Source organism: Drosophila ananassae, chromosome 2L (assembly GCF_017639315.1).
Source record: "Drosophila ananassae strain 14024-0371.13 chromosome 2L, ASM1763931v2, whole genome shotgun sequence".
NCBI classification, from domain to species: Eukaryota; Metazoa; Arthropoda; class Insecta; order Diptera; family Drosophilidae; genus Drosophila; species Drosophila ananassae.
This window is the reverse complement of record NC_057927.1, coordinates 30,099,165-30,113,402: the sequence shown is the minus strand read 5'-3', so window position 1 is coordinate 30,113,402 and position 14,238 is coordinate 30,099,165. Positions and strand designations below refer to the sequence as shown.

Genomic DNA, 14,238 nt, shown 5'->3' with positions numbered 1-14,238 from the left:
AAGCGCGATTCCTTGATAGCTTGCATGTTGGTCCAGTATACAAAAGCACGAAGATTAAGTCGAATTTACGTAATTAATAAAAAGTATGTTGTGATATTTGCAATGTTGTTTAACATTTTATTTTAGTTTTATTAATTTGAGTTTAATTTAAAGAATTTTCCTCGGATTTTTTTTGCAAAAATACGCAAAGAACTCTTTAGGGAGCTGTTTGCAAAGAATACCCAAGACCTTCCTTATGATTTCTTTGCATGAATTCCTAGGGAAATTCCATACCCTGTTGGCGAGAAAATTCCCCATGTCATCGATTCCATACGAATTCCCAAATTCCTTAATGGCTTTCATATCGGTCCCTAACTCGAAACTTAAGGGGTAGTGAGCAGGTAACGGAGAGTTCCCCAAGGAACAATCGGACACCAACATCAATATCGAAACAGCAATTCCAATCGCATAAGACAGCAATGGCAACGGAAACTAGAACCACAAAAAAAGTAACAATGGGAATGGCACAGGCTTTTCATTTGATTTTTATAAAACAAAATTCTTTTTCTTAACTTTTTCGTAATAACAATAAAATCGAGTCTGAATTTTAAAATAGTCTGGACCCGACATTGCTGAACGACTGATGTGGAATCTCATTAAATACAGAAGAAGTCGAAATAAGCACTCGAACCGTTCGAAGACGCCTTGAGAAGGCAGGACTTCATGGCCGACGCGCAGCGAAAAAACTAGTTTTGATAGCAAAAATACTCAAAAAAAATCAACTATTGTGAAAAAATCTGTTTGGTTCATATGCGGTATGTCATAGTTGAGTAAGCTTCTTCTCGACACTTTCTCGAACGGTCAGGCAAGGAGGAGACCCAATGGTCTGGGAATGCTTTTCTTACTATTGAGTTGGCTATCTGGCATTAATTGATGGAAATGTGAATGCTCAAAGGAGGAGGACGACTCAGCTCCCTGCCATCGTGCAAAAAAAGTAAGTCATATTTTTTTTAAATTTGTCAAGATATTGTATAAGCTTTTAATATATTTTTCTAATCTTAGGTAATTAATTATTTGCACGGAAACGGCATATCAACATTAGACTGGCGAGTAAATAGTCCTGATTTGAACCCAATATAAAATCTTTGGCATATTTTAAAAGTTAAAATAACCAAAAATAAACCGGAAACAATAAAATTGGATTTGGCAGTGATGAATGTCTGGTATAATGACATAACAAAACTATTAAACAATTGGTAGATTCAATGCCATAAACAGAAAAGGAAAGCTAACTTTTTTTTGTTGGCACCAAGACCCAGCTCTAATAGACTGTGCCAAAAACAAAAATCAGCATTATCAAGAAAAAACAACGAGCTCAGCAGAAAGCGATCTGAGTCAGCAGACCCAGATCTAGTACCTAGCATGTACATTTTTCACCCTTGCAGTTAGGTAGCAGCTTATTTTATAATATATATATCGCATCGTATATAGTTGGCTATATATGTAGTTATATATAGTAGATGAAATTGGATAGATCCGTTTAGGTTGCCTAAAATGGAATCCGTAGAAACTTCCGTAGAAAACAGCAAAGCTACGCCAATTCCGATCTTTTAGTTATATGATAGCTATAGAATAAAGGCATTTCCGATCATTGAGTTATGTTGCAGATTTTAGTCAACCGATCCCAGCCGTTCCGACTTATATACTGCCTGCAAACAAAAGAAGGATGCGAGCTAAGTTTGAATTCAATAGTATTAAAAGTGAGAGTCTAGACATGCTTATATCGAATCAGAAGGTGATCCCGATCAATAATATATAAGCTTCACTGTGTGCCCTAAATTATAATACCCTCAGCAAAGGTATAAAAACCGAGGAGAGCCAACTAAATATTGAAGAGCAAACCAAAAATTATTTTTAAACAAAAAAGAAAAGCTAACTTCGGGCGGAGGCGAAGTTGATATACCCTTGCAGTTGTGCCATTTCCGATCGTTCAGTTATATGGCGGCTATTGGATATAGTTGGCCGATCCCTATGAAATTTGGCAAATCAGATTATTTTGCCCAAAATGGAATCTGTATCAAGTCCCATCTTTCAAACTTTAAAACCCCAAAGTTATGCCAATTCCGATCGTTCTAGGACAGCTATAGAATATAGTCGGCCCATCCTTATGAAATTTTGTACATAAGATATTTTGGCCGAATATTACATGTGTGGAAAGTCCCAACCCTCTAACTTAAAAAACACCAAAGTTATCAATCAGTTATATGGCAGCTATAGGATATAGTCGACCGATCCCGGCCGTTCCGAAAAAGAAGGATGTTCGCAAAGTTTCAACTCGATAGCTCTAAAACTGAGAGACTGGTTAGCGTAGAAACCGACAGACAGACGGACAGACGGACATGCTCATATCGACTCAGGAGGTGATCCTGATCAAGAATATATATACTTTATAGGGTCGGAGATGTTTCGGCCGCAAAGCCATGCTGTGCGTCTTATGGGATCAGGTCGGAATCGTTTGGTATGAGCTCCTAAAACCCGGTAAAACCGTTGAAGGCGAACACTACCAGCAACAATTGAAAGAATTTCTGCTCCAAAAACGCCCAGAATACGCAAAAAGCAATTTTTCTGGACGAAAACGCGCCATCACACCGAGCAAGAAGCACCAAGGAATTGGTAGCCACGTTTGGTTGGGGAGTCCTTACCCCATGCGGCTTATTCACCTGACTTGGCTTCATTAGATTACCATTTGTTCGCCAGTTTGGGACATGGATTGGCCAACAAGCGCTTCAATTCCTATAAAGGCCTTAAGGATTGGCTAGAAGACTGGTTTGGGTCCAAGGAAAAGGAATTCTTCAGGCGAGGAATTCATAAATGGCCCGAAAGATGGGTAAAATGTGTGGCTTCTGAAGGAGCATACTTTAAAGATTGAAATTGTCACCATTTTTTTTTTTAATCTTCAAAGTTTTAAAAAAAACGCAGTTTCATATGCATAGACCTGGTATTCTTTTTATCAAATTTAATTTTATTGCTGATTAAAAACTTTAATTCAATTTGAAAAAAAATTGTTTGGGGAACATTTATCATTCAATGTTCAGCTTTTTAGAGATATTTTTTTATTCATTGGCTGTTTTACAGGATGTTGTTTATTATACCCTTGCAGAGTCGATGCACCTCCTGAGTCGATATAAGCATTTCTACGTGACTGTCTGTTTCTACCCAATCTTGTCTCTCAGTCCTTCCTTGCCAGGTAGTATATAAGTCTGAACGGCCGGGATAGGTCAACTTTATCCTTAAGTTGTCATATAAATGATTGTTTGTTGAAGTTAGAGTTAGTTGGGCCTTTCACAACTTTTATTTTTGAATAACATATCTAATCCAAAATTTCATAAATATCGGCCGACCATATCGACAATAGGCCAACTTAATATGATCTGCCAAATTCATGAGCCAATCATGAGGATCGACTGATTATATCTCATAGCTGGAATGTGTCTGTAGAGTCGGAACTGTCACAACCTTTCTATTTTTAAAGATGATTGGGGCTGTTTGATTTAATGGTGGAATTCTCATAAGTTAGCTCAAAGTTAGCTTTCCTTTTATGTTTGCTTTGAAAACTGATCACTGTTCTTTCCCATTTAAACATTTAAGTTCCAATAGTTTTTGTAACCTCTCCCAATTTCATTGGTTAATATATAACCCCTTACGGGTTTCCGATCAATCACAGAAGATTGTTATTCGATTGGGTGCATTTTTCATTTTTTTTTTGGAGTAAAATATTTTCTGCTCTTGGGCTGAATTCATAACAAATCAGCATTCGCCAACCCCAAAGTGAGAGATTTAAGAAAGTAAACTTTTCGTTTATTATCGTTTTTTCCCCATTATTCGATGAGCGCACTTAAATTTATATTTGTTGGCAAATATTGATTTCATAAGATACGTTTGCCGGTAATAGCGTAAATAATATAGAAACAAAAAATTCCGGCTTACCTCATTATAACCTTGCAGAGGATATTATAATTTTGGTCAAAAGTGTGCAATGCAGTGAAGGAGACATCTCCGACCCTATAAAGTATATATATTCTTGATCAGGATCACCTCCTGAGTCGATATGAGCATGTCCGCCTGTCCGTTTCTACGCAAACTATTCTCTCAGTTTTAAAGCTATCGAGTTGAAACTTTGCACTCACCCTTCTCTCCTTTGCAGTCTGAACGGCTGGGATCGGTCGACTATATCCTATAGCTGCCATATAACTGATTGATCGGAAATGCCATAACTTTGGTGTTTTTTAAGTTAGAGGGTTGGGACTTTCCACACATGTTATATTTGACCAAAATATCTTAAGTATAAAATCATAAGGATCAAGTTAGAATGGATTCAATGGATTCCTCTTTTGGCAAAATAATTGCCAAATTTCATAAGGATCGGCCAACTTTATACGATCCGCTATATATCTAATAATATATGATGCGTGGCGCCACCTAGCGGACTGCGACTCAACTGCAAGGGTATATAAACTTCGGCTCCGCCCGAAATTAGCCTTCCTTTCTAGTTTTTTGTTTGGGGTTTTGCTGTCGGGCTTCTGTGTTTTAAATTTATGCCTTAAAGTATGCACTATTTATTCTGGAACTCTAAAAATAATTTAAATTAAAGTAAATACTGTAATAAAGAATATTGTAAAAGAAACTTTTTAAAGATTATTTTAAAAATATTTGGACTTAAAATAATATGTGTCAATATACATACACTATTTACTTCTATGTTCCAAATTTACTTATTATATGTATATCCGCTAAAGTATTTCAGAAAACGACAATGAAAATTATTTACCCAATGCTTTGACCACAACTTTACTGCGCTGTACATAAACAAAAACCCAAAAGGTATACAACGGTTATGCAGCCACTTCCGTACATATAAAATATACATTGACATGAAATGAAAGTCTCACAACATTCTCTGCATTGCTGCCTAGCTAGTGTGACCGTTATAATATATATTTTAAATACCCGTGTACAAAAATACCATATTTACACATATGAGATATTCCATAAAATGGACAACAAGATCTTAAAAATAGAATATTATATATGCTCAAATTTGTATGTGTCAATAACGGAAAGTCTAAAATATTCATAAAACATATGGGGAATTTTCTAATGTTCGCACGCATTTCAACTGAAAAAAACATGTGTTCAACTGAAAAAAGACAGCTTTTTATTTTTACAAAAGTGAATCTTATAGCTCTTGACAAGTATTATAATTGATGCAAATTATATTAGGGCTATTGCACGCGACACAGACAGAAGTTACTTTTTCAAAACGTATGATTTCATACGCTGTTTTCAGCGAAACCTGATCGGAAAATTCTCTGCAATCAATTTAAAAATTACACAGGCCGACAATCTCCACGCATAATTTTACCTGCTCCACAACCTTTCGGCTCCTCTGAACCAAAGTCCAGAAAAAACACAGTTTCTATCACCCACCGTTTCCGCGGTACACTCTTAGGTGTAGGTCTTCTCTTAAGAAATTGATCAAATTTCACCATATATTGAATTATGCAGGCCGTGTAATGGCGATGACCATCATTGTTTCTAGTACATATAATTTTTGAAATGTATGTGTACCAACTAAAATTAAAAAATGTTATATAGCAGTTACCATATCTTTGGAATACTCATCCAAAGTTCAAATCTCCGATTTTCTACATTAATTTTTTGTCTTCTATTATTTTTACCCAAACATTTTGCTATGGAAGATTTTTATTTTCTTATTGAAATCAGGCTATCTACAATTTCTGTAAAGCTTTATTAAACAAGCTGAACCTGCAATAGATACGTTTTGAACATAGAACAGTTTTAGATACCCATGACTTTTTGAAAATATGAGATTAAAAACTCCAATTTAATTGACGAAAATATTGTTAACCACCTATAATAAATTCAATAAAATTATTTCGAGTTTTTCCTTAAATGCAAAATTAAAACATGATATGATCTACCAAAAAATTAATGTAGAAAATCTGAGATTTGAATTTTGGATGAGTATTCCAAAGATATGATAACTGCCAGATACCATTTTTTATTTATAGTTGGTACACATACATTTTTAAAATGATATGTACTAAAAACAATGATGGTCATAGCCCTTACACGGCCTACATAATTCAATATATGGTAAAATTTGATCAATTTCTTCTCTTAGGTGTACCGCGGAAACTGTGGGTGATAGAACCTATGTTTGTTCTGGACTTTGGTTCAGGGGAGCTTAAAGATTATGGAGCAGTTGAAATTATGCGTGGAGATTAAGTAAGTATTAAACTTAGTAAGTTTTTATTCCCTTACAGAGGGTATTATTATTTTGGTCATAAGTGTGCAACGTAGTGAAGGAGACATCTCCGACCCTATAAAGTATACATATTCTATATAAATTATGTATTTTGTGTGCCGGCTTAGGATACACGACACAGCAGGTGATACTGAATATAAGTTTAGAACCTACTCCCAGCATAAGCTAGGCAGGCAATTTCACATTTTATTACTCCATTTTTATATCTTTATGTCATTTTAAATAGTATAAGTGATAACTTAAAAATCTTTATATATTATACCTATGTTTCTCACGTATGACCACCCTAATATTACCCCACCCTTATGGTGTCCGCTGTTGGTGGCCAGCGAGCGAATAAATTTGTGCTTGGTAAGCATCCGGCCATACGTTTTAGTTTTTGTCAACTTAAGTTTAATTCATTTTGTATCCCCAATAAATAAAGAGCAAAAGCTCATTAAAGGAAACTCCGGCAATCGCCGTTAACGATTTATTAATTTTATAACCCGTCTCAGTCTCAAGGCCAACGGGTGGCAATCAACCTAATTCTACAAATTGATGCCACCTTATACACCCATTGCGGCTAAGACTACCAGCTACAATCACCGTCCACTAACCCCCCGCCACGGACGTACAGCCAGCCGGCTTCATCCCCCGCCACGGACCTATAGCCAGCCGTCACACAAAATACATTATTGGTGCCCAACCAAAGGATTAATATTAATCGTTTTGGACACGGTGCATGTGTTAATATTGCAGAAAAGGGGCCCCATCAAAACAAATTGTCTTATTTCCCCATCGTTCGCATTTGTCCAGTGTATCAGCCAATGAGTTTGGAGTATAAAGAAGTGAAGCAATAAATTCGTAGCGACGGTAGCGAAGAAGTACGATTCTGCTCCGTAGTAAGAAGCATAGACTTACCAAAAAAGAACGCGGAAATGGTGCAGGCGAATGTCGCAAATGCTGTCGGCACCGCCCCTGCCGCACAGGAAGAGCTTTTAAGAAGCGCCTTTGCCCCAGTGTTAGAATCTGTTAGATCGCAGGTTAGTGCGCTGACAGTATAAGCGCCGCAAGTTCAGGTTTATCAAATGGCAGTACCGAACCCTGAAAAAAAATGCGATGTTAAATTAGACATTGTAAAATCTTTGCAAACATTCAATGGAAGCCACGACGAATTCGTGTCGTGAAGGCAGTCTGCATCAGATGCGTATTTAAAAGATACGACAGCAGCGAAGCCCAGAACGAGGCCGTTCGATGCATTTCTAGTCAGGCTATATTGCACATACGCCAAACGTCCCTAAGGGTGCTACGTCAGAAGTTGGAAATGGTTCGACAAGAAGTTGCCGACCTTATGGCGTACCATGACGAGTTTGAGAGGAAACTGACGCTCGTCACCAACAAGATAGTTATGTAAGAAGTAAGAAGGTTAAGGAGGTTAAGGAGGACGCCCGCCATGCATTCATTACAGGGTTTAAAATACCACTTAAATCACTGGTACCAGCAAAGACCTTCCGTCCGCACTAGCGATAGCCCGAGAGGCTGAGAACAGCGTAACGCAAAAGCCATAGAAGAAGCCCTTTAATTAAAACCCCCCTTTAATTAAAGACCCCCTTTAATAAGGGCAATAGACGCAATAGTAAGGGTCAGGGAAAGTAATGAAAAGGTGAGGATTAAAATCTGCATTTCATTCCTAAACAGAGCAAAGGCAAACCTCATTAGGACAACATCTGGCCAACATCGCAGAGAGCCTGAAACGGTAGACCAGAATAAAGTTCAACCCATGAAGGTAGACCCATCGCTGTCAAATTCAGGCAGAATTCAAGGATGGAAAAGCCACAAAGTAATAACAATTACAAAAACCATACTCGTCTCAACGACAATCGGGCCAAACCCCCAACAGGAAGGCAGGTTACTCGGTCACAGCTGAAGTTGCCAACATTAAGGAAGACAGTGAGACTGACAAACTTAATGACCTCATTCATTTTTTAGGAAACGCTCCCGACTGCCGTTTGACGAGTGACAGTTGGCTAACAGAATACTAAAAATATTCATCGACACGGGGGCGGAAAAAAATTACGTTAAGCACGTAAAGAAGCTAAGAAACGTAATGCCGGCCGTGAACTGTGAGCAAAAGCAATTGCATAATGCGCTTTTTTGGGCTAAACGTCCCATTTTTTCTGTTCGATACTCTGATCACGTTCGTAATACGCTTCGACCTGCTAATGCGAGCAGAAGCAGCAAACTTGGGCAACAACGCAATAAAATACGCAAACGTCACCGAAAAGCTCAAATTCTTTGAATGTGAAAACGTCAATTTCACCAAAATCGATGACATAGTAGTTTCCCTTAGCCTGATAGCTGCTTTGCCTTTTCAATATCAGCTACTCCTGGATTCGGTGAGTTGAGTATGGCATTTAGGGCTTCATTCGGGGTGGATCGTAGTACACCGCTGATACATAGTGCAGCTGCCGGCTGAATTTTTTCAAGCTTCTTAAGGATATTTTTCTTTTTGAGGGCTGGCCACCATACCAGCACTCCGTACGGTAGTATGGGTCTGACTATGGCCGTATAAATCCAGCTTACAATATAGGGGGAAACGCCCCCTTGATTCCTATGTCGTTTTTGCAGGTAAAGAGGGGTATAGCGGCCTTTTTAGACCTTTCTTTAATATTGGAGTTCCAATTAGCTTCCTATTCAAAATTAGCCCTAGGTATTTGGCTCTATTACTGAAGGGGAGCCTTTGGTTGTTTAGTCTTGGTGGGTATTTCCTGCTGAACAGAACTAGCTCTGTTTTCTGGGTATTTACTCCCGACCAAGAGCCAAGAGTTGTGGCTGATTGGGATTGCATTTTTCTAAGCCTTGCAGCTTGGGCTGTATTTTCGATTGCTGAGCAGAAGGAGTTCCATAAAGAGCGCTTCGCTTTGCGGATGGACTTTTTATATAAGGCCAAAGAGACCTTGTATTCGGTCCAAAGTGTCTCCTCACTTCCGGCTTTTGCCATATTGCCAGCTTTCCATCTGGAGGGTCGCTAGCTCTGTAGACCACCAGTGTGGCCTATTTCGCATTTTTGGTTTTGTTCTTGGAAATGCATTTCTGAGGGCATTGTTGCAGGCTTGAGTGAATTCTTGCGCCAGAGTGTTAAGACTATCCTCGGCTTGAGGATAGTCAGGTGGCCTTGGTGCAATAGTGTTCGAGAGGATTTGACAATACTTGGATTAGTTGGTTATTTTAAGATTTTGCAAAACCGCTGGTTCTGTGATTTTGAAATTAGCCGATATTTTTTTATGTAGCTGTGGTCGGAGAAAGAGTGATTCTCTAGGAGCTACCAAAGGGTTACATGGCTATGTATCTGTTTCAATACAAGCGTGAGATTAATGGATTCCCAGCGATGAGCAAGAATGTATTAGCCATAAATAAATAAGGGATCATCTCTCTTATTGCAGAGCCCTGCCTGGCTTTCTTGGCCTACGCCGTTTTCGATTTTTGGCCAGACTCACTCGTCATTGCCAAAGCTCTGGGTTTTTTGGGAGATCCCGACGATCAATGGAACGATCAGGAGAGCAGCTATAACCTCAGTAAGAGCATGACCCAAGAAGGCCCCAAGGAATAAGGAGAAGCAGAGGCAAGAGTAACAGCAGGGGAGAAGCCGCCATGGAAGTATCAGAAGAGAAGCAGCCTGAAAGTTTCCATGGCAGTGTCCATGGCAGGAGGAACTTAAGGGGATTAGGATTAGGAATTAGGGGGTCACACCTGCAGCAGCTAGATAAGGTTAGGTTAAGGCAGCGATGGGAGGGACCCAGTAATTGCCTTTACCGCCAGGCTACAATCTGTCCTGTTCAGGGCGATAAGTCTCGCTGATCTTTTCCCACAGCGAGTGGGCCAGATCAGACGCTAGGTTCTACAGGTCCGGATTCCTAACGGCAGCCAGGTTAAGAGATCTGCGGCAGTCATTGACTGCCTATTGTTTAATAAGAAACCATCAAGCCAAGTGCCTTAAGTGCTGCTTGACTGTCAGAAAAGATACATAGAAAGATGTCCCGATTGCCCACCAATAAGTGTTGGATATTTAAGTGGATATTTAATGGCTATTACTTCAGCCAGTGGTCGGGGAGGCTGAATGACTCATTTAGAAACAGACGTTTATAAAAAAAACGTTCATCAAGGGAACCCTCTGACTATCTTCTGGGGCATTCCCCATTTCAGGCCTATTGCTTAGCGACAGGTATAGAGCGCAGTTGCTGCTTTATTTACCTTATCTACGGGGTTAAGCTTCCAGTCCAGTTTTCTGTCTAGAGTTATGCCTAGGTATTTTGCACTACCACTCAGGGTTAAAGATTTCTCTACGGAAGCTTAAGACTTGGTATTTTATACTTCCTAGTAAACAGAACGGGCTCTGTCTTGGACCGATTAACTTCGAGCTCGTTCTTATGTGTCCATTCTTAGAGCGCTCCCAGCTTCTTTGTCATAAGGTCGCACTGCGTTTGCGGGAATTTCATTACAAAGGCGATAGCAACATCGTCTGCGTACGCAATGATTTTGCAGCAGCCACCTTCTAGGGACCGCAGTTGATTTTTTGAGCGGTTGTTTACCGCTACATTCCATATTAGTGGGGGAATACACCTCCTTGCGGGGTGCCCCTCTTTACGTATCTTCGAAAAGACAATCCTCCAAGATTCGCCTCGACACTCCTGTTGACCAAGATCTGCAGTATCGGGTGAACAGATCGATTGTCTACTCCAAGTCCCGTCAGTGAGTCGATTATTGAAGAGGCAGAATGTTGTTAAAGACACCTTCGATGTTTAGAAAGGTAATTAGTGCCAATTCTTTGTTATCGAGCGCTTTTTTAGCGATCATAGTAATCTCGTGAAGGGCTGTCTCTCCACTATCTTAAAAAGGAAGGATGAGAGACTTATAGGTCTATAGTCCTTGGGGGTGCAGTGGGACGTTTCCCTGCATTGGCTATGCCACGCCTCTGGCACAATGCCAGAAGTGAAGACTGTGCTGAAGATCTTTTTTATCCATCGGCCTAATGCCGTCCGGTCCCGAAGATTTGAAGGGATTAAAACTATTGACCGCCCATTTAATATTCCTATTACTGAGGAGGTATTCCAGCGAGCCCTGAAATCCTTGGCTACGCATCTCCTGGGTTGTCCTGTCCTCGGAGCAACATGGGAAGTGTGCGTTGGTAAGAGCCTGAAGGGATTCCTGACTTGACAAAGTCCACCTCCCATCCGGAGTCTAAATATAGCATACGTTGGGGGCCGTGTTCGAGAGGATCTTTCTTAGGCGGGAGGCCCCTGATGTCCCCTGGATATTGGTGCAGAAACGAGCGAATGTTGTACATTGTTCTACCCTTATATGTCTCCCATGCCTCGTCCGTATTGGTGCCAAAAGCGTGGTTGAAGGCCCTGGATGCATTCTTCTTGAAGCGTACCTGCTGCTGCCGATTCTTTATGGGACAGACGTTATGGTACGCCTTTGTACAAGCGCATTATGAATCCCAACAGTCCCTGAAGGTGGTTCCCGCAAGGATCCCCTAAGGATATCTGGAATCTTTCTATACAGCTCCCAGTTAACCTTTCTGGAATTGCGTACTTCTATCTTAGTAAAGTTTTCAAATTTTACCGCTATATCGACGTATCGATGGTCCGAAAAGGAGTGCTTACCAAGGACCCTCCAGCAGGTGACTGCGTCAGGTAAGGAGTACGAGGGTGGGTTCAGAGCCTCTGTTACCCACTAGAAGTTTAGAGCTTAGGATGAAATTGAAGATTGACTCACCCCTCTCGTTTGTGTCAGTGCTTCCCCATTGAAGATGGTTGGCGTCGCATCCTATTAGTAGGCCGATTTTTTTACCTTTCGCTACCTTGAAGAAGCTGTCTGAGGAGTGTGTATGGGGGAGGTCCAACGTGGTCGTGGCCGAGCATATTCTCAGGGTCGCCTGGACCCTCTATAGCTGCGGCAACGTGGTCTTCATTACTGAAATTTGGTAGCAAGAAGATATTAAGGTTATTTTTTGTGAGAATACAAGCTTTTTACCTGTTACATCGGCTGTGCAAAGCCTGAACTCTGACCCCCCCAAAACCAAGAATCCTGTCTCCATGGATTCAGGGTTCTTGGATGAGTGCCACATCAGCTCCACTATCAGCGAGGTGGAGCAGGAGGGCAGTGGATGCCTCCTTACTGTGGCGTAGATTGATCTAAAAGAGTTTTAGGGAAATTCTTTAGATTCTCCACCACACTAACTTCCTCCTCGGTGTCGGAGCCCAGCAGCGAGTCCTCCTCTATACCGGCGCCTCCAAGTGCCCTTGTTAAGTTGCTTTCCTCCGAGGTAGACCCCTCTAAGTAAATGCCTCATGCTTTACACCTCGCATCCGACTTGTAGATCCTCACTGCGTCATGCTAGAAACCGTATTTGATCCGGTTGCCACTTTTAAGGATCCTCGCGGTTTCCTGGTATAAGAGTGTAAGGGCAACCTAACGCCATCACCTTTGCGACCCTCCAGTCCGCCATGGGGAGTGTGAGGTTACACATCCTCACCATGGCCGCGAGTCCCCGAACATGCATCCCTCGGCAAATGCTGTTCCTCCTTGGACTGTGGTGATTTGAGGTAGGGAGTATTCTTCTCCCCGCCCGACTACAATTAGCCAGCAGCTCGATAGAGACATGACCTTACCAGGACCTGTTACCAGCCGACCTATGTGGGAAAGCCGCGAAACCAGTCGCCACGTAGTACAGCTGTGGGGGAAAAGGGGCCATGAAAGGTCAGTAGAGCAGCAGCCAGAGAAAGTAAATGAGCGGGAGAAGAAGGGTTCAGTTCTTTCAGTTTATGTGTAGCGAAAGCAGAAGTTTCTGCAGTACAATGTGAGCAGGACCCAATGGATGAGAAGGGTCAAAAGCAAGAGCTGCTGCGGTGGAGAAGGGGACTTGAAAGGATCAGAAAAGCATGTGAGGAGATTAAATCTCCCACACGCCAAGACAGGTGACAAGAGGGGGAAAAAACGGGGAACAGGCAATCTGGAACGGCTGCGCACACGAACAAAGGAGAAAGAGGAAACGGCGCGAAACGTAACGGTTCCGGACGGCTGCGTCGTAGCTGCACTCAGAAGACGAAGGAGAGAGTGGGGACAGCGGGTATAAGGTAGCCAAAAGCGCGGCTGTGTTTCGAAAATGTATAAACGAAGAAATACATTTGGATTGGCCAAAGGGGCGAGCGCGGGGGTATCTGGACCGAGTCCGGCGTAATAACAGTATGATCGATGGCCCAAGCGGGGTCACCGATCCCCCCACTGTTCCCCCACAAAGGGAACAAAAGGGGGCAAAAAAGGATTAACGGCGAGAACAGAGGCATGCAGGATTAACGGCAGGAAGCAAGATTTACAAAGATTAACGGGCGCCTCAGGTGCTGTATAAGGAGGGCCACTGGAGCGAATCGAGGCCGAGTCTTCTAGGGAAGTTGGAAGTGTGGAGCGAAAGACCCCCGTAGGTAAGTCAGACAATCAAGCGGGAAAGTTTCCTCGAAGAAATAGGAGTATAGACTGAAGGACTCCCCGTGGGTAAGTCCGACAGTCTTAAGTGCGGAAAGCGCAAGGATCTGTGATCCGTGGCTCAAGGACCCCCTGTGGGTAAGTCCGGCGGGTGTACGCCTGCCATAACGGAAGGATAAATCAAGGAGCAAGTGGGAAAATGATCAAGGATCCGTAGCAGAACTGAAGCCCAAGGGAAAATCAAGTCGGGTTTATTCCCGGACACGACAGGGACGGGTGACCAGCACGGAAACTCAAACAGCAAACAGGGAAATCTCGGTCAAGTCAGGAGACTGCTGATCCAGGCTCGCTGGGGCGACGCCAAACCTCTGGTCAGCCAACAAGACAACCACGGGAGCGGATCAACGGCGACACCAAAAACAAGACAAGAGCGATAACGGGAGCAG

General features: G+C 41.8%; 1 protein-coding gene across 1 annotated transcript in view; it reads right to left on the bottom strand.

Moving 5' to 3' along the window:
- Positions 1-4,987, bottom strand: part of LOC26514089 (dnaJ homolog subfamily C member 16) — a 311,958-nt gene extending 306,971 nt beyond the window's left edge. The window contains exon 1 of the mRNA XM_032449797.2: positions 4,808-4,987. The gene's annotated coding sequence lies outside the window, so the exon portion shown is untranslated. The remainder of the gene's footprint in view (positions 1-4,807) is intronic.
- Positions 4,988-14,238: the final 9,251 nt, after the last annotated feature.